Below are 5570 nucleotides of genomic sequence, written 5' to 3'. Positions count from 1 at the left end.
TCTGCAGAGTTAGCAGCGGCATCTTAGAACGTTTTTCCTCAATATTAAAGAAAAGAAAGAAAAAGGTCCAGCGAATTAACTCCATGTCTTAAGAAAATACCCTGTGGTTCCTCCAACCCCAACTTGAGCAAAACTGGAACATCAGAAAATTCCTTCCTTCTGCTGCCTTGCTCAAAGTCCCTTGATGGTGTGATGCCTGCTCTATCTCCCCACTGCCGCCATGATGGTGGACGGGCGGCCGTGATGGTGGACAGGCGGCCATGATGGTGGATGGGCGGCCATGATGGTGGACGGGCGGCCTTGCTTGAGTTTCTTCTGAGGCTGTCTCAAAATAGATTTCATTGATGCCTTCTCTGCTTGTTCCCTTCCTCGAGGTCGTAGCCTCACTGGGGATGCTCAGCAGGGGCCCTGTGGAGAGGGACCAGCTACCAGCCTGACTGTGAGGTGAGCTACCAAAGAGTCCATTTGCTTTTTCATCGAAACCCAAATACCTCAGACCGAGCACCTGTCATTGTCTTCTAGCAAATCCTTTGAACTTGGCTGCAAGTTAAACCACAGAGTTTCATTTCTCGGTGGTTGCGATTTGCATTCCCTCCCCCCACCCCATTTGCTTCCAAGAAAAGCCGTGTCCCTCCCTTCCTACCCCACCTCCCAACAAGAAAAGAGCTGGAAACAAGAGCTTCAACAATGCCCTTCCCGGGCTCTGTGTAAACACGGTGGGGAGGAGAAAGCCTCCGGGCCCCTGCCCTCCTCCCGTCTGTCTGAGCTCAGAGGGAGGCAGGCAGAGGGGGCAGATGGGTACATCCAGGCAGGATATATGTAATTAGCATCATCATTTCTTTGTGTGTGCAGAATAGATAGCAGAATGCCACCACCCACATGACGCTTTGACAAATGTACTGTCACTCATTGTCACAAACAATTCAAAGGGTCTTTTAAAAGGGCCTACAATGAGCAAAGAAAAGAACAGGAAAAAAATAAGAACCAGAGTGACAATTCAGCCTTGAGTTGCAAAGTTACTTGAGAGTTGCTCTGGGGACGGTGAAGCCAAAGAGACTTGGCCCACCCTTCTAGCCAAATTTCAGATGACTAGGGCCTGGTGGTCATGGCGCTGCAGTGGTGCATCATGGGAAGAGCTCCACGTCCATGGTCAGAAAACCAAATACCACCGAGTCCCACATGCAGCCGGCACAACGCCTCAGGCTCTCACTCTTCCCATCTGCCTACCAGGCACATTGATAGCAGTCTGTCTCCAGACTTGTAGTCGTCTCAGAGGACAGAGAGATCACTGGAAGGTGCAAGGCTTTGGGGTCTGTAGGGGGCGTTGTGAATGGAGGCTTCAGGAAACTGCAGCCACAAAGGTAGGGCCGTTCCTGAGGTGGATCCAGGGGGTGGGAAGCCCCTCTGGCCACATCCTGCCACACCGAGCCAAGCCCTCCACAGCAGCAAGCCCACCCTCTCCTCAGGAAGCCCAAGCTTCATAAAGTAACCCTGGTAAAACCCAGAACCTATGTGGTCCAGTCTCAGAAATATGGCCCAGCGTGTTTTCCTCGTTTCCTCCAAACCCTGAAGGAGATCCAAATTCTAAATTCTGGAAAATTATTAAAGTCCCCGTATCTTCCCCACCCAACTCCCTCACCCTCATCTGCCATGCTCATACCTCCTCTTTCTGCTTTCTCCCCTACCCCACCCCCCCTTTCCCGTAGCCTCCCTATAGAAAGAACCTCCCTGTTAGTGTGTATGGGGTGGTGTGACTGGGCTGGCAGGTGGGAGGCAGGGGAACCTCCAGGTTAATATCTGTCATTTCACTGCAATTTTGTAGGATGGGGCCCCAAAAGCTCTCCAAGGCCCCAAATTAAAAGTTAATGCAAGTGTGAAACCAAACGGTGCCTTTTCAGATATTTTTTTCTTTCTCCTAAATCTTCCTTTATACAGAATAGGCAGCTCTGACGATGTAGTGCCTAAGGCATTTGACTGCTAACCAGAAGGCTGGCAGTTCAAACCCACCAGCCAGTCCTCAGAAGGAAGATGGGGCAATCTACCTTGGAAACCCAAAGGGGGTTTGCTATGAGTCAGAATCCCACTTGATGGCAGTGAGTTTGGTTTTTGTTTTGCTTTAAAATCTTTAATTTCCCACCTTCCTTCAGGGTAGAAATGAAGATTTGGGTCCCTGTCTTTCTTAAGATCTTCCAAAACAAGCTTTAGAGTTCAGCAATCCAGTCCCAGGGGATGTCTGGATCCCTGTACAGCATCCCGGCAGATGACTGCAGCCTCTGCTTGCTGCCTCTTGTAACGGGGAGGGAGCTCTGCTAGGATAGTGCCTAAGTCACTTGAACTCACCCAGCCACTCCTCAGAAGCAAGACGGGGCAATCTACTTCCATAGTGATACGGCCTCGGAAACCCAAGGAGGGGTCTCTATGAGTCGGGTCTGACTCGACAACACATAACAACAACAAGAAGTAACGGGGAGCTCTCCCTCTGTTTCCTGAGGATAAGCAGTGTTTGACTTCTTCCAAAGAGTCTCAGGCCTTCTCACCACCTCCAAACCCTTCCCATTCCACAGCCTGACTCCCAGCAGTGGATCTCAAGGTACACTTTCAAGCTCCCGCGATGGGAGAAGACACAGACCTAAAACTTTAGGTCTGTGCACGTGGCCAGTCACTGCTTGATCTCTTTGCTAATATAACTTCAGCACATGCAGTTTATTGTACAAAGTCCTGCAGTTTTTTAAGTAATAAACTCACATCAAAGCATTGTTATTAAAAAAAAAAAAAAAGCATTGCTTTTAAAAATGAATGAAATGAACAAAACAGCCGCCTCCCACTGTGGCCCCATGGGATGTCTGGGGTCCTCCCAGAAGGCCCAAACCACAGAACAACAGGCAGGCGGGGGGGGGGGTGCAAAGGGCAGAGGAAGTCCCTGGAAACCTCACCTTCCTACTGGGACTGCTTTGGAACTGTGGGGACTGCAAGGGGGGGCACAGCTGCCCCACCTGCCCACTCAGTACCAGCTCTGTCCTCCTCACACCTGAAGCCAGGGAAGCGGCTGGTCACCTGGCTCAGACCCGGCAGTTCTAAGACTGGATGCTCAGAAGCAGGTGAACATGAAGCCCCTTGACTACAGGACCTGGAGAGGGGGCAGCAAAATTTGGGGACTCCCCAGATTGGTGTCCAGGGCCTCCCAGGTCCCTCCTCCTGCTGGGAGCCTGCTGCTCCATCCATCCATCCGTCCATCCATCCATCCGTCCATCCATCCGTCCATCCATACATCCGTCCATCCATCAGTCCACGGCTCACCAGCTCTCCCATGAGCCCGAGCTGGGAACTTCAGGAAGGCTTTTGGCTAGTTACCGTGTTGTTAACCATTTGAAGGTTCAGTCCTCCACTGCGAGGAGTCTGGGAGCCCAGGCATCCCGGACGCCACGTGGGCAGCCCTTCCCTGGAAAACCATTCATTGCACGCCAGGAAAAACCACGAAGGGCACAAGCCGCTCTTCTGAGGGATGTCCTCTGAACCCTCTCATGGGCTGGAGATGGGGAGGGGACAACCAGCTCACTGTCTTCCTTCTCATTTTCCCTGGAGTCAGACACTCCTGTCCTTATTGCTCCACTGAGAAGTCTCCCACGTTCACCAGGGACCTGATGGCCACCTAGGGACCTTCTTCCTAACCTCCTTGCCTTTGACTTAGCCACAGTTCTCAAAACCTGGCTCAGGATACAAATGGACCCATCTCCAGCTTTGGGACACCCGCCACCTGGATCTGCCACTCACCTCTCTGGCTGGCCCCTGGCACATCTTCCTCTGGGCCTTCACGTGTGGGTGCATCTGAGGCCATCACCTTCTCCTGCTCTGGGAACCCACCCACGTTTGAGACTTTAATCATCCCGATGCCATTCAAACCTAGCTCACTGGTCCTGAGACTCTTCCCGGGACCATACAGCATGGGGAGTGTCAGGGGAAGGAGGGTGGCAGTGACAAGTGCTCAGCCCAGGAGTCAGGAGTCAGACCAGACCAGGAATCTGCTACCTTTCCCTGGAGGCCTTGGGCAGACCTGACAGACCTCTCTGTGGTTCAGTGGCCCCATAATAATAGGGTTGCTATGAGTCGGAATCAACTTGGCAGCACAGGGTTTTAGGTTTAGGTATGTATTTATTGGATCCCCCATGGCACAGAGGGAGCTCTGGTAGCATAGTGGCTAAGACACTTGTCTGCTAACCAGACAGCTGGCGGTTCAAACCCACCAGCCACTGCTCGGAAGGAAGGTTGGGCAATCCTACTTCCGTAGTGATACTGCCTCGGAAACCCAAGGAGGGGTCGCTATGAGTCAGGGCTGACTTGACGGCACATAACAACAACAACAACTGTCTCGGATGGGCAATCCTACTTCCGTAGTGATACTGCCTCGGAAACCCAAGGAGGGGTCGCTATGAGTCAGGTTTGACTCGACGGCACATAACAACAACAACAACAATGGCACAGATGGTTAAGAGCAGCTAACCAAAAAAGCTGGAAGGTCAAGTCCAGCCAGAAGTACCTCCAAAAAAAGGCCTGGTAGTTTACTTCCAAAAAATCAGCCACTGGAAACCCCATGGAGCACTACTTCTTACACAGCTCCACCCTGACACTCACCGGGTCGCCATGAGCCAGAATCGACTCCATGGTTGGTGATGGGTTTGGTTTGGGGTTGATCCTTCAGAAGTAGATTGCCAGGCCTGTCCTCCCAGGTGCCTCTGGGTGGACTTGCCAATATTTTGGTTAGGAGCCAAGCTCCACCATTTATGTCACCCATGGACCCTGCAAATTTAGTAAAGGTGTACCCAAATGTTCACGTCTACCGTTCATGGTGTTTGACCTCACCACCTAGGAAAATGCAGAGAAATCTCCCCTCAGGGACGGGCAGGGACAGCCCTCTCGGGAGCTCAGGGCCTGAGTCTGCAATCAGCCGGCATCTGTGGATATAAATATTTACCACACAGGCTGCAGCCCTGTATTTCTTTTCCATTCTTCTGTTGAGGGGGAGAGGGGGAGCCGGGCGACATGTGGACCAAAAGCCACGTTCTTGAGAGGCGTCCTCGCCTTGGAGACCAGTGGGAAGCACATTCCTCTCCTGGGAAACATCTCCATCAGAACGACATCTGGTGCTCTGAGGCGATGCGTCTGCCATAACTGTTTTAAAAACGGATTTAGATGCTTAAATAAGAAGGAAACAGCTTGCCCACATTGCAGGGCCGCGTGTAAACTGTGCTGGAGTTAGACGGGAAACAGTCTCTTCTCCAGATACTTGGAACTAGCGTTTGGCTCTCCCTGGTGCCCTTGCTCATCCTGCAGAGGACGGGGAAGGATACAGAATGGCTGCGTGGCAGCCTTCTCCCGGGACACAGAGTCACAGTTTCTAGCCATAATGGCTGCAACCTGCCTCAGCTGAAATCTGGACCAGCCTGGGGTCCTGGGCTCACAATGGCCTGGTCTCCTGCCCTTGGCTCCACCAGCTGTGAGCCCCAGTGACCCAGGGGGAGTCCTTAGATGCCAGTGAAATCCCATCCACCTCCCGCCGCCTTTGAGACTGTCCA

Source organism: Orycteropus afer, unplaced genomic scaffold (assembly GCF_000298275.1).
Source record: "Orycteropus afer afer isolate SDZICR_OR568_19922 unplaced genomic scaffold, OryAfe1.0 scaffold00038, whole genome shotgun sequence".
NCBI classification, from domain to species: domain Eukaryota; kingdom Metazoa; phylum Chordata; class Mammalia; order Tubulidentata; family Orycteropodidae; genus Orycteropus; species Orycteropus afer.
The sequence above is the reverse complement of the archived record's forward strand: the minus strand, read 5'-3'. Positions refer to the sequence as shown.